Source organism: Pteropus medius, unplaced genomic scaffold (assembly GCF_902729225.1).
Source record: "Pteropus medius unplaced genomic scaffold, Ma_sr-lr_union100, whole genome shotgun sequence".
Taxonomy (NCBI): Eukaryota; Metazoa; Chordata; class Mammalia; order Chiroptera; family Pteropodidae; genus Pteropus; species Pteropus medius.
The window spans coordinates 35,188,257-35,204,019 of record NW_024349800.1 but is presented as its reverse complement, the minus strand read 5'-3'; the positions used below and the strand labels follow the sequence as shown (position 1 = coordinate 35,204,019).

General features: G+C 43.6%; 1 pseudogene; it reads left to right on the top strand.

The window, feature by feature from the left end:
• Positions 1-5,844: 5,844 nt before the first annotated feature.
• Positions 5,845-5,963, top strand: LOC120622286 (uncharacterized; annotated as a pseudogene).
• The last annotated feature ends 9,800 nt before the right edge of the window (positions 5,964-15,763 follow it).

Below are 15,763 nucleotides of genomic sequence, written 5' to 3'. Positions count from 1 at the left end.
GTATTGAGGTGGTGGAGAAATTGGAAACCTCACATACTGCTTGTTGGAAATATAAAATGGTGCCCTTGCTTTGGAAAGTCTGGCATTTCCTCAGTTACAATATCACTCAGCATTTCCATTCCTAGGTATATATCCAAGAGAAATAAACATGTTCACACAAAAACTTGTACACAAATGTTTATAGCAAAAAAGTGAAAATAACCCACATGTCTATCAACAGATGGATATATTAGTGCCATACTCCAACCAACTGAGCGAACCGGCCATCCGCAACAGATGGATATATGAGATGTGGGATAGCCATACAATGGAATATTACTCCGACATAATAGGTACTGGGACATGCTTCAACTTGGATGAATCTTGAGAACATTAGTGAAGAATCCAGTCACAAGAGTCTGTATATGTTTTATTCATGTCAGTCCAAATAGAGAAGTATAAAAACAAAGTTTAGCAGTTGTATAGGGCTGGCAGACAGGGAATGGGTGGCTAAGGAGGTGACGGTTAAAGGATATAGGGTTACTGTTTGAGATGAAAATGATCTAAAATTGGTGATGGTTGCACATGTTCGTACATATACTAAAAGCCACTGAGTCTTACACTTTATATGGGTGCGTTGTATGTAAGGTATGGGAATTATATCTCAAAGCTTGTTTTTCAAAAAGTTCAGATAGGCATGTTACCCAAGAGGAAACCTAAATGCTCCATACACATTTAAAGGTCTTCAGTCACCAGTAAGAAAAAATAAAAACCAGGCTAGGTTACCCCTTGGGGCTCCCTCTTCAGGCTGACAATCTTTTAAAGTGCCTACTGTTGCTGAGGATGTGGGACATCTGCTGAGAATGGTTATCTAGCAAAGTGGAAAATACACGTATGACCCAGCAATTCTGCTCCTAGGTGCATACTCTGGAGGTGTTTGTACATATATAAAAAATGTTTATGTTAGACCCAAACTGGAAACAACCCAGCTGTGAAAATGAACTACAGCTATATAAAATAACATAAATGGAATCTTAAAAACAGTAAGCAAATGATGGATAAGGAATAGATAAGTTGCACAGGGCTGACGGGGAATGGGTGACTGACTAGTCAGAGTGATTGTCTCTGTCTAAGGAGAAGGGGATTCTAGAAGGCTTCTGGAGCACTGCAGCATTCTGTTTTTGACCTGAGTCATGGATATGCAGATGCTTGCTTTATAATTATTGTTAAACTATATAATTAGGTTTTAAGTACTTAAAGTTTGGTATGAGAACAAATGAACATTTAAGACCAATGAGCCCTTTAAAATGCTCATCTTAATTTACCATGCTCTTTTTTATCATTATTAGAGTGAGTCAATCAGTTTTTTTTCTGGATATCAAAAGCTCAGGAAGAAAACTTAGAGGAAAAATTAGAATATGGACATTTTTATTGGTTTACAAAATCCTTAAGACTATATAATTGAAAAAGCAATTTTAAGATTCCAATGAAATATTTCATCCTCTGGTTAGCTGTGAAAGTGTTTTTAGATTGCTGCATAAAAGCATGTATAAGATGTAAATTGGTCCAGGGTTTTAGTTCTGAGGGCTACAGGAGTTGGGGGAAGGAGGCGTTGATTCTGAGACATCATGTAGTCTTATCAATCTGATAAATCAGGCCGCATTCATTTCTCTACAAGAGACTTTAGTTCAAAGATGTTTTTTAAAATGAAAAACATCTATTTAAGCTGTGCTTATAATGAATATGCTAATGAAGCAACTATGCCTTCAATTAGAGTCTACTTTTGGAATGTGGATGTAAAGCAAAAGATAAACTAATTTTTGATCTGTTAAAAGGCAGTTGGATTTTAAATTTTTAATTTTTTTTCTTTCAACCATGAATTTGGATAATAGCAGAATAAAGCCAAATATATAAATAATTCAAGATTTGTAACTCAACCATACTTTATCATGAAATCTGTTGGCCACATAACCACTTTTCGGAGAAAATACATGATTTTTTTTATTTTTTAAAAGCACTAGGAATCCATCCAAGATGCAATTGTTTTTGTAATTTGATTTTTTTTTTCCTTAAAATACTGTTTTGAGGGTAAAAATTGTGAAAGAACAGAAGAAAGATGCTTTAAGATACATATATTTAGAGAATAACTTTTTCTCCATAAAATCTTAATGTTCCACATACTAAGCACATCCTGTTAGACTTCTTGAGTATTAAATGCATCTTCTATCCTTGGTCTTTCTGCATTTAGCTTTTTTGGGAAGTATGTTTTTACCCACAGCATATGGTATGAGCTGCTGATTCAGTATTGAGTGGCTCTTTAAGCTTGTTAGATATATTCTGTTGATTAAAATGGTGTGCAGAAGAAAAACCAGTCCCTGGTCTAAAATAAATTAATGTTAATCAGCTTATGAGGAAGAACAAACGAGAATTTTCATATACAAAGTAAAACTCTATTGCTGCCTTCCTAGGCTCTGTTTGGGTCAAGGAGATAGGTTGTGGCCAGGGGAGATGATGAAAATACCCAGAACGATAGATATTTTTAGACTAAAACTGGAAGTAGAGCCCAACTTAAAAGTTTTGTGCCTGATGTTCTTTCCACTCTGTTATGTGAAGTTGCTGCTTTCTCTGATTGTGCTGCTTCAGAATTTACTTGTTTTGCCAGTTTCCACATGTCCGTCTGAGCGTTCTGGTGCAGTGCTAGGTTATGTCGCAGAGGAAGGAGTCCGGTGTGGACATTGCCGATAGCAGTGCCTCTCTGAGGAGGATAGGGAGCTCTCGCCTCGCCTTTGCCACGGCAGCTTCCCCACCTCTCTGAAAGCACAGCGTTCATGGTGTCAGACAACATTCAGAACATGGTCCAAATTCAATGTATGGTAAGCATATTTTTGCTTTGGCATGTGGTTTGTCCAAACAAAAGTGCCCACACACATCTTTCATCAAGCTATGTGGGAAACTCAGCAGTGATATGAATAATATGGGATGTTGGCGGCCCTCACTGGACCATCCTGCTCTTATTTCTAGACCTAGTGAATAGAAGACTACACTGCTGCTGCCTTTGGTTCACCTCAAGAGGGTAAACAAATTATAAGCTCCCTTAAATGGTTAAATTCAGAAGGGAGGGAAATTGTCAGTGGACAAGTTTTTTCTCCGTTTATTTTGTTCATAGATTGCACATGGTATTTGTCTTTCTCTGACTTATTTCACTTAGCATAATATCTTCTAGGTCTATCCATGTTGCAATGATAAGATTTCATTTTTTTTTTTTTTTTTATGGCTGAGTAATATTCCGTTGTATGTATGTACCATACCTTCTTTATCTAATCGTCTTATTGATAGCCACTTTGGTTGCTTCTATATCTTGGCTGCTGTAAATAGCACTGCAGTTAACGCAGGGATGCATAAATGTTTTTAAATTAGTATTTTGATTTTCTTTGGAGAAATATGCAGAATTGCAATTGCTGGGTCATAAGGTAGCTCTACTTTTAATGTTTTGAGGAAACCCCAAACTTCCATAGTGGTAGTACCAATTTGCAATCCCACCAGCAGTGCATGAGGATTCCCTTTTCTCCACATCTTTGGACAACATTCTAACAAAAGTACAATGGACAATGAATTCCTTGGTGTTCAGAATCAATCAGTAAACACGACAGCAGTTAACCTGTGTTAAACACTTGCTATTGTGTTTATTTCCTGAATTTTGTTGATACGTATCAGTTATAATCGGTCACTACTTTTATGAATAATCTCATAAAATTTAAGACCAAGTTAAATATAGTTAAATCTAATTAATACAACTATTTTCAGTTGAGTCACTGGTCCGAAATTTTAACAGGTATCATCCATCCAACAAGATGTATTTTATCCATTTTATCTTCATATTTATTATCAATTTTAATGTGATGTTTCATTTCTAAACATTGTCTCAGCCACATCAATCACGAAGATGACTCCATATTGAATCCTTAATATTACAGTGTGGATGAACAGTTTGGCAACATTAAATACTTTGTATCAGAAAATGGCAAGGTAGTGTGCTGGGCTCCTCAGTAGGCTTCTCTTAAACCATACTAAAAGGCAGGTATGTCTAATATCTGCACTTAGATGAGAACCCTTAGGCTCAGGTTAAGTAACTTGTCGAGGGCACAGCCAATAAGTGGCAGAGCTGAGACTTGAACCCTAAAAATGAGTCTGAGAGCTGTCCTTTTTTCCTTTTCACTGAGGCTTAAAATATAGTTAGGAATCTGAGATGTACATGTGATAAATCTTTCTAAATATTATTGTCAAAACGAGTGGTGTAGGTGATGCAACAGGAGTTAAGTAGAGGGGGGTGTGGTACAGATGTTAAGTATTTAATTCTGCTATGGAAGCTGGCACTCCTGAGGAAGGCTTGTCTCTTGGCTGCCATGGACACTGCAAAAGGCATCCACCTGCTGCCCACCTGGGAAACCGAGCAGTTAAGAAGTTGCATTGTTTCAGAGTCCACCAGTCACCAAATGCTGACATCTAATCAAGTGATTGCATTGTACCGTATCTGGACAAAGGATTAAGTTTAAATAAGAGAGCTAGGTGGTCAGCCAGAAGCCGGGAAATGATACAGAATTAAATGTCAACAGTGTTTGGAACAAGATGCTGAAGCTGGTGCACCGAGATCTAGTCACTTGACTTGAAGGTTATGTACTGTCGTGAGCCGGGAATGATTTACCCAGACAATGGAGAATAACTCTGGAGGTTTTCTCCATCACTCTGCTCTGAATATGTGCTTATTGAGCCTGCACAAGCCCGGAAACGTGGTGTTAAAGTGAGCAGCAATGTGCTATATCAGAAAGGAAAGCTGTTTTGGGTTAGTCGTTTCTTTGCCACTTAGCTAGTGTCTCGAAATTACCCCTCGTTTTTTTTCCCCCTCTTCTGTAATTAAAGGAGGTGTGATTGTTAGAGTTCTCAAATGCCACATCTTCAGGGCCAGGCATTTGCAGGATGCAGAGAATAGTGGGGTTAAGGTGAACACCCCAACCTGAAAGCATTAAAAACTTTAAAAACACTTTTGGCTAAGAAAATATGTCTGCAGATCTGATTTTGTCCAAGGGCGACCGATTTGTGTCCTCTGTGGTGGTAGCTAATATTTCATGATTATATGATTTTTTCCATACGTGCTAACGAAAGAGCTCGAGCCCTTGTCACAATTAGTCTATACCAGCATCCAAATGGCCACCCCAAGGTAGTCCCCACCCTCATCTCACCCCTTTTAAGTGCCAGGTTAATAATTACCTCGCTATTCTCTAACCAGGAACAGGACATTTTGCTGCTTTATTTTTATTATTAGCTGTGATCTAAGTATGTTGAGTCTTGGACATATTCACTGATAATGCTTTTCCCTGAAACCTTTTTGGTGGCCCCTTCACTAGAATCAGACATGGAGGAAAAAGACCCAATGAATTCCAAGCAGATAGAAGGGAGGAGGATCTCTGAGAAAGGCAAGGCAGATGGTTAGATCAAAGCAGCACTTCCAAGCCTTTTTCAGTTCCATGAGCTTACGTCTAGGTGGTGGGGAGAGCCTATCTTAGTAGGTAGGGGTCAGGAAGTAAAGCAGACTGTATCTTCCAGAACTGGCTATGACTGAAGTAACCTTCAAGATTGAAAAACAGTGGCTTGAAACAAATCTAGACAGCAACCAGCGGGAGGGCAGGACCCCCTGGAAGGATGGACACAAGGAGAAAAGAACGAAAGGACCTGCTGTGTTTGAATGTAGTGGAGGAGTTTGGAGTCGAGTTAATAAAACCTATAAAGAAACAGGAATTGGGGAAAACGGGGGTGGGGGGCGGGATTAACTCCAGGAACAGCAAATGTTATTTTTAAAAAGTAAATATTGTTTACGGCCATGCTACCTTGAACAAGCCCAATCCCATCTGATCTTGGAAGCTAAGCAGGGTCGGGACTGGTTAGTACTTGGATGGGAGACCACCTAGGAAGACCAGGTGCTGTAGGTGAAAAAAAAAATTAAAGAAGGGATTGTAAACTGACAAGGTCCTTGCAATCTGTGAGGTCAACCAAGGGTCGCCTCACCTAAAAAAGAAAAAGTAAATACGATGGGATACTGCCCACCTCAGCTGTGATTTTTTATTCATTTAGTTATAATAATTTAAACACCAACAAGCGATTTAAGAAAGATAGTAAAAAACAACTATGTATATTGGGCTAGGGAAGGGTATAAGACTAAATCTGCCACTTTCTGTGAGATAATGTCTAAAATTAGAAATTAGGAAATAGCAGTATAAGCATGTTATTTTAAGTAAATGCTGGAGGATTCTGAGAGCTGAAAGTGGCTACCTCTGGGACCGTGGACACGGCAGCATTGAGAAGGGCTGCTGCTTTTTATTATAAACCACATGATACTATAATTAGATTTTTTAAAATTATGTTTATTACTTTGATAAAAATCAATATTAAATTGAAAATGAACACAGAGGAAGAAAACTTTCTAAACGTATATTTAAATACATTTATTTACTTTGCATGTTCATCCCCAAAGAAAAATCCAACAAACACATGTCAATTGTGTTCACATTACTGTATAATATAAGGTCCTACCTGGAGACAATCTAAATCGACAGGGAAAATCTATCTTAAAGCAAAGAGTACCTACTATCACAAAATATTTTCATTTGTGATTAAAGAGAATTTACTATTAAGAAAAAAAAAAACCATACCACAGGCTGGAGAAGAGAAAGGGGGAAATAGGGAGTGACTGCTGATGGGAACAGAGCTTTTTGGGTGGATAATAAAAATGTTCTAAAATTAGATTATGGTGATAATTGCAAAACCTGGTAAATATGCTAGAACCCACTGAATTGTACCCTTTAAATGGGCAAACTGGTATGTAAATAATATTCCAATAAAATCGTTAAAAAAATAGTAGCTTAAATAAGACAATAATAGCCAATACCTTTATTGTGCTTTGTGTCTGGCACTCAGTTTATTCTCAACAACCTATTAGGTAGATACTATTATTGTTACTCTGTTTTACAGATAAGGAAACTAGGGTGTAGAGAAGCTAAGTGACTTGCCTAAGATCCTCATATGTGGGTAGATTACGTAGAAGTTATTTTTCCCTCATGTGAAAGAAATCTGGAGGTAAGAGGTCTACGTAAGGTAGCTCCATGAGCACTGGGGACCCTGGGTCCTTTGAGCTTGCTTCTCTACTGTGTATGGTTTCTTTACCCAGGATTTCCTCATGGCCCAAAACAGCTATTGGGGCTCCAACCAATGCATCTGCATTTTAGGCAGCGGGAAGGAGGAACATGCAAGGATGCTCTTTCCTGCCTCTAAGAGAACATGAAAGTGGTACACATTGCTTCCATTTGTATCCTCTTACCCAGAACTGAGTCACATAGCTACACTGAGGGACCCTGGGAAATGGAGCCATTTAGCAGTCCTCCCTACCTCATAAGGGCAATTGACCAAAATGCATTTCGAAAACTCTTTTGGGAATGGTGAGGGATTTTTAATTTTTGGTGCTTAGTAAATGCTTTGGGATGACGATGTTTCCTTTTCTACCCACTGTCTTCGTAGCCCCATCTAGTCTTTAATATTTCTTTCCCCTCAAAGCATAAAAACTGTTCTTTCCTTCTCTTTCTCTCATAATTAACTTCTTTGGACCCCACTGTTTTGTGATCAGTTTCCACTGAATTCAAGGCTTGATCTGTTTTGCCCACAGTTCCTAGCACGGTAGACATGGAGTATGTTCTCAGCAAACACTGTGACAGAGTGTCAGCTCCCCGTGAACCTGGATTGACACCTTTGAGTAGGGACTCTGATATGCCCCATTGTATATATTTTTCCCTCTGGGCTATTATGAAGGGTAGTGGAACACTGGAACATTGGCGTGACTGGAACAAAATGACCCTTCACAGAATAAACTCGTAGAGTCTTGAAGCCAGAATGCAGAGGGTGAGTGACCTGCTCATGTCTCAGGGCAAAGCTGGCCTGGAGAGTGGGCCTCCTGACCCTCAGGCACCTACTCTGGCCGTGGAGCTTCTCAAATACTGATTTCCAGGAAGAGCCTCATCACACAGAGCCGTTAAATAAAATAGAAATGGGTAATAAATTTGAATGTATTCAGGAGTTGTTTCTCTCCTCCCTTCCTCTTGGAATTGGTTAACTTAGCTGGAAATAATGAACCTGAACTGATTTTCTGAGCCCCGGATCTAAGTGTAATTACTGAACTTGCACCTTGTTTATAGACTTTAGAAAGACCATAATACTTATTCGGATGATCCTTTCCTCTCATCCCCTCTCCCACTAGTTTTTTCCTTGGTGTGAGAACTGACAAGCCAGGAAATAAAGGAGCTGGAAGGAAGAAGTTTCTTTTTTCTAGGGAGTTGTGTCATATTCTAAAGGGCAGCGCTGTAAGTATCATACTACTTTTGGAGAAGAAATCGTGCTTCAAGGACACGTCACTGGAGGAAGAATGACCAGCTCAGGACTTAAATGGTCATTGGCCAAATTCCTTCCTTCCCAGAATCCTGCTGACAGACCCTCAGGGTCACCTCATAGGGTGTTTTGGTGCCGTTTCTGCTTCTGACTTTTGATATTGAGGCTCTCTTAAAAACATCTTTCAGACCTCTTGGAAGGAATCCATGTCTGCTTCTTGGTTCCTCCTGATGTGAAGGAGACTCCTGTTTACTTCACCTAGCCTCACAAGCTTCAAGCTTCGTTCTGGCTCACTCAGTATATGAATTGTCTAGGGACCCTTTGGTCACAAGCAACAGAAGCCAAAAGGGAATTGGCAGCATTGGTGACTGGGTAACCCCAGGACCCCAATTAACGTGACCAGCTCACTTTCATACTCTCCCCCACTCATACCTAGTAGCTCTCCCCTCTCTGTATGTTGACTCAGTTTGTTCTCTGCTGATGGGCTCCCTGCGATGACTGGGTGGGGCGGAGGAAGGTAAAGGGTGGTGAGGGAGTCTCTTGTGGGTTAGTGAGCAATTCCATCTACCTGGCTAGGGACACTTAGTGAGCTCATGAAGACAACATAGACTTCCTCAGAGCTAGTCTCATGGTGACTCCTGCTCAGATTCTGTGGTCACCAGAGGACCCAGGTGACAATTCAAGAGAGGGCACCACCCCCTGAGAGCCCTGGACACTTGGCCCTTTAAAGGCATTCTCTTGTACCTCCCACCTGGGCCCTGACAGCTCAGCAGCCACATAACGAAAGGCCCGATCTCCTTGGCCTGAAGCTGAGAGTTGCTTTCACTCCTCACGGAGCTTTTACTTCCTCCGGTTCCTCTTCTGGGGCTTCCAGATCTCTGCCATCACGGCCCCATCAAGCCTAAGGACCAGTTCCTGGGACACCCTGACCACTTCGAGTGATCTGACACCAGTTCTTTCTCACCCAAAAGAAATCTGATCTTCCAGTTATGTCTAGGCGCAGCTGCTTCCTGACTTTCACTGAGTGGGCTGGCCTCTTCCTGTCCTGGCTTCAGTCCTTCCCCATGCCTGCCTTTGGCTGGCCCCCACTTTAATTACTTTACCTCCACTAAGCCTTCTGCAAATTCTAGTCCACACTGACAGTGAGGTGATATCTAATGTTTTGTCCGTTCACCATCCCCTCCCCACATTTCTTGGTGAAACCCCTCTATGCAGATCTGAAGTGGCTGCCAGTCACAGGGCCTGTTGTCCCAGCCACAGAGGTGGGTCAATGAGCCAGGCTGTGCCACCAGAGTTTATATGCTCTCCTTCCTCCAAGATTGTTAAATTGGGTTGTTGCCTGCCTGGGGCTGTCTGTGGGCAGGCCCCTCACCACCCTTTACCTTCCTCCGCCCCACCCAGTCATCGCAGGGAGCCCATCAGCAGAGAAGAAACTGAGTCAACATACAGAGAGGGGAGAGCTACTAGTTATGAGTGGGGGAGAGTATGAAAGTGAGCTGGTCACGTTAATTGGGGTCCTGGGGTTACCCAGTCACCAATGCTGCCAATTCCCTTTTGGCTTCTGTTGCTTGTGACCAAAGGGTCCCTAGACAATTCATATACTGAGTGAGCCAGAACGAAAACCCATGACAACCAACTCCTAAATGGGCCTCAAAAGAGACACTTGAGATTCATGCTTCTGTAAATTCAAATTCCAAATGCACCAAGGACATCCACTGATGTGAGGCAACTCCGATGCGATTGTTTTGCAGCAGCATGTAGATCCAAACTATGGCATTGCTTACATGGATTTGTTGAGTGGGATTATGTCAGTAACATGCGATCAACTTATTTTCTAAATCGTTACTTCTAAGAGAAGAATAACCACTTCTACACTAGTCTATGTGTACAGCATCCAGCATAAGGCCACACTGGACACTCGAGCAGAAAGAAACACAGTCGTGCAACGGTCTCTGCCCTGACTCTGGACTTCAGATGCTTAACTTCATTTTTCACATTTGTAAAATGAGGGTAATAATATAATCTATCTAATTTACCTATCTATCTACTAATAATAAGAATTTTTCTTTCAAGTGGGAGAAAGCCAACCCATACTAACTTATACAAAAAGAGCTGTCTGGGGTAGAGGATGCTGATCTCAGGCTCACGTGGTCCGGAACCTGGACCAGTGATGGCGTGGCCTTGCCTAGCCTTCCCTCTCTCCATCTCTCACTCCGGCCTGTGTGAGTATCTGCCTTGTCCTAGGGTTCCTTCATGTGACGGGGGGCATGGCCACCAAGAGATGGCAATAGGGTCAAATCCTTACAATTCTCAGTCTAGAGGGAAGAGGGCCTCTCTCTTCAGTGTCCACATATAAAGTCCCAGGAGGGGTTCCAATTACTTTGACTCGAGGCAAAAACCACCAGGGAAGCCATGCCAGAACCATGCGGAATAGGGGAAGAGAGGTTCCCCCAGGAAATGGGGAGTACTGTGATCCAAAGAAGTGAGTAAGGGGTGCTGGGCTGAGGAAAACGGCACCTGTCCTCATACTTCTTTATAGGAGACTTATGAGGATTAGAAGAAATACAGCATGGGGAACACTGAGCACGGTCTCTGGCTCCTAGCAAGACCTCAGGAAGTGTCAGCTGCGGCTATCATGGTGCTGGTGATGATAGGGATGGTGATGATGATGGCGATGATGGGGAGGAGAAGGAGGAAGTTGAAAGAACGGGAGTAGGGATGTGGTGTTTCTGTACCTGGCAGCCAGCTACTTGCTGAGTGGGCTACAATCCAGCCTTTCCTCCACCATGTGCCCTGGCCTGGGCAAGGTGCTCAGAGGGGCACCTTGTTCTAAGTCCCACAGAGCCCTGTATCTGCTGGCAATGACCTTTAGGAAGAAGAGTATCTCTTTGTGCACAAAGAACTAAAATCTCTAAACTCAGAAAAGCCAGAGTCGGGACAATAATTCTGAAGTCCTGTAAAGGCATGCTGAGTTGGAGCATGAATTTGTGGCTGTTGGTGTAGTGAAATGAGAAAGGGTTTGGGGTAATTATTTTCTAGAAGGCAGAAGCTCCTGAGCCTGAATTGGTTCTCAAGTGGAAATGAGCCTGAGATATCAGAGGTGTTAGTCAAGGAGGTGGGCAGCAAACAATACCTGTTTGATCTTAGCTTGGGGATCCAGGGAGACCCTGTGCCTCTAGTCCTGGGCCCAGGGGAGCTCTGCTGCTTGTAGATAGTGAAGCTCTAGGAGGAGGGAACAAAAACCAGTGAGCATCTGCTTTGCACCATGCTTCTGCACACATGATCTCACTTAATGCTCAGAACAAACCTGTAATCTATACAGACACGGACATGGAGGCTCAGGAAAGGGAAGTCACTTTCCCCACCAAGGTCACTGAGCTAAGGAGTGATAGAAGGACTGGCTTCCCACCATGCCTCGCTCCACCTGTGCTCCCAGAGAGAGCAAAGTCACAATCAAACAAGCTGGTTCATGTGGGCAAGGCGGGCGATTTCCCCACTTACAGACTAGTAAATGGAGATTCAGAGAGCTGAAGGGCTTGCCCAAACTCACAGGGCTGGAAAGTGACAGAGCTGGTTCTTCTGTCTCTAGATCCACAGCACCAAGCAACTCAACCGTCTGCAGCACAGGCAACATTTCCTTGGCAATGTCTTTGTAGGAATCCTGCAGTCAGACTCCTCCTGCAGGGTAAGTAGCAGCCTGGGGAGACTATGCAGTTTCATTCATCACGTTGATGGGTTCTTGTTTCTCACTGTGGCAACAAAATTGGTGAGACTTTCCGTTTGCATTTTTTGAGAAATGTGGTTCCATGCTGTTTATCAAGCATTTTTCACAGGGAGATATTTTTTTCCCTAACTCTACTGAGGGTCAACCTAAGTGTGGGCAGGACTCATGGGGGTAAGGAGAGGTCTTTAAGGAGCTGGAGGCTGGCTATTGACGCTGCGAAGCTCTCACTTTACTGACTCACGGGCACACAGGTCTGGCCGGGGGCAGCTGTCTTAATGTGTACATCATCTCCTCATTTAGCTCATTTTGTTGGCTTCAAAATCCCTCATAAACAGTCCAATTAAAACCTTGGAAAAAATCTGGGCTCTGTACATGGTCCTCAGTGGAGCAACTAAGAGCTAAACACAGGAAAATGGAAGGTGAGACAAAGCCCAGGTTAGGATAATTAGAATCTGAGGTTTCTTCCTTGTGGAAAAGAGAAAAAAGGGACCTGGTGGTTTCCATTAGAGAAAGAAATGCTTTATCAAATAAAATGTAATCCTGGCAATTTTCTTCTATTGGAGTTTGAAGAGAGGCCTGGGAGTATTTAATCTCCCAACATTTTCTCTGTACCTCCCTTATGACACTTCTCAATTTCTGCCAAGTTATTTATATCCTGGTCTTGATAATTCTGCTTATAAGTTATATATTTCTCTAATTCTGTGGACAAGTTGCAGCAGTTTGTAAATAGAAGGTACTCAATAAATGATGTAAAATAAATAATGGATGGATGGATGGATGGATGGATGGATGGATGGATAGATGGCTGACTAGATGAGTGGATGATTGGATGATGGCTCCTGAGAGTTAGCACGGGAAAAGTAGAACCTGTGGATTGATGCGGAGAGCGAAGAAGGGAACTGATATTCACTGAACAAATGTGGTAGACACTGTGGCACTTTAAAACCATCGTTTTAGTCAATCTTCACAGCAATGCAGTAAGGCCAGTTTGTTTTCTCATTTCGAGAAACTGGTGCTCAGAGAGGTAAAGGAATTTGCTTAATGGGACCCTCATCTAGGTCAGTCTGAATGGAAAAACTATACTCTAAAAGTCAACCCAACACCAAGTGGACACCGAAGGCTGAATTTTATAGCGTTTCTTGAGAAAGCACGTTGATGCCGGATTAAAGTGGCTTAAAGTAGAGCAGGCTTGGGCGTGACTGAGGGTCTGCAGTAGGGGCTGAGGGAGGAGCTGGCATCCCCAAGGCCTGGCTAACTGAAGTGTCAGCCTCAGGAGTCTGACAACAGGTATGGACACACTCTTAACAGACTTGTCCTAGAATGCTGTGTTCTGAAACAGGTGGAGCCCAGGCCAGACCAGCTGGCCCTGCCTATCTCAGCCCTTTTCCCTTCTCACGTCCCCACAGGCAACTTCTCAATGTTTATTCCAGAGTGTAAAAGCTGAGAGAGGTGGTACCTGAATGCGGAGGCCTCAGAGGCGGGGAGAGATGAGGTCTCATTGTGGGAGCTGGGGACTGCCTGGGAACAAAGTTTGCCAAGTCTGACCTCAAGCTGATGTTACTATTAGAGGAGACAGGGCTTGGAGCCAGTGGGCAAAGGGGTTTAGGAGCCTGGACTGTGGCTTTGATCCTGGAGACTGAATCCTCCCTGTGACTGCCCAGCGTAATCCTGGTCTGTCTCGCTGGCACGTCCTGCTTCCAAGGCCTATCCCCACCCTGGCTGGGAGCCTGTCTCTTACAGAAGCCCTGTCTAGGTGACCTGTAGATTGAGGTCCCTGTCAGCAAGCCCACCCCTGATGGAATAAGCTGCCATGACTGCTTTATCCTCTTTGGGGCTGGGCTTCTGAGCTTCTGACAGACCTCAAAGCTGCTTAGCCTTTGTGCCTGCCCCACCCCCTCACCACTAGCCCCCTCTGCCCACCCCCTGAGGTACCACTGAGATCTATTATTTCTGCTTTTAGCTTTGTCACAAACAGCCCTCTGCAGGGTTCTGTTGTCAGTCATTTATTTGTATGGTTGTGTAAGTGGAAACTGCACTATCTTTTTCTCCCTGGTTATTTACACCTCAAATCATATTGTGGAGAACAAAGTTTCTGTCAGCAAAAGCATAGTAATCCTCATTTCTATTCATATGGCCTAAATAGTAGACATTATTATTTTGCATATGTCATCTTTTGGGCATGGATTATTATAACTCTGTTTTACTTGTTCCCCTGTGGGGGTCTCTCTTACTTACCTGATGACTCTGGCGGGTCTAGGCTGGACTGGCATATATTTGTACAGAGACTCTCAGGGGTCCTTGTGACCCTTGGGTACTTGGTGCCTGGAACACGACCCCAAGATGGAGGAAAGAGATTGCCCCTCTCACTCAGCAGTGAGTTGATGAGGTAGAGAGGAAACCCCTTGTGAGGCAAAGACTTAAGGCACTTGCGTTGGACCCTAAAATCCTGTAGGGAGAAGTACCCTTGGGCATGATACTGTGTAGTCCTGGTGGGCAGAGGGGTTTGTGGGCCAGGTGGGTTGTGGTCACCTGAGGTTAGACCTTGAAGGCCTGGAAGTGAGTAATGGAGAGGAAATGTTAGAAGAGAGGGAACCCGCAAGCAGCGGGGTATAGCATCCCTTTGGGGGTAGGGGTCAAGGCATGCTATGCTCTCCTTGCTCTGGCTGGTGCGGTAGAAAATGCAGAGGCCTTCTGCCGGAAGTGCCAGCTGATCTGCTTCTAGTCCAGGCTTTTCCCACATACAACCAGGAGGCCTGAGCAAGTTGCTTCTCTCCTCCACCCAGGGTCCTCATTTGTGACAGGAGGGTCAGACGAAACCGTGTCTAAGGCTGGCCTGTGCAGTCATCTCCCTTCCAGGAGGGAGAGGCCGACTCGGGTTGGAATCTGGCCTTGTCTCCAGACTGCTTCCTGTGTGCCTCTAAGTAGCTTCCCCAGAAGCAGCAGGTGAGCTGAAGCAGGGAATGAAAGGCCAGTGATGCTTGGCTTGCTCCTTCTGTGGTCAGATGGCTTATTTTACCGCTACCTCTAGGAGGCGCTAGGACCTGGTGGCAAATCCCTGGGGAGTTCCTGCAGCAGGACCGGAGCTCCTAAATCTCATCAGTTGTGGAACAGCCTGGCCATCCCCACCTGGAGACGGCGTGCAGGACCCTCAGTCACGGTGCAGAGAGGACAGCCGCGCTCACTCCGTGTGAGCCTGTGGGAGGAAAGAGGATGCCTTCACGGAACGGGGTTGAGGGGGGACTGCAACATCCAGGGAAGGCTGCACCCCAAGATGTCTCTGGGCCCAAAAGCTTGATCTGCCTCTAGTGCTTTTGCATCATTCTTGTTAACTGTTTAAGATAAATAAAATTACCAAAATAATAGTTTTTCCCCCTTTTTATTTTGATTTCTAATATAAATGTAAATCCTTTATTACGAAGTGTGGACTGGGAGAGTAGATGTTCCAAGCTTCTGGAACAGAGATGCTCTCTGGCTCTCTAGCCCATAGAAATCTCCCTCCTGCTCTCTTGCTCTGGATGCTCGGAAGAGAAGTTGGGGAAGTTGGAACATGGAAGACAGAGTCCTGCAATTGTTGGGGTGTTTGGTTAATAGTCTTAGAAGCGGGAGGCAGAGGGAGCACAGTCCCTGTCACAT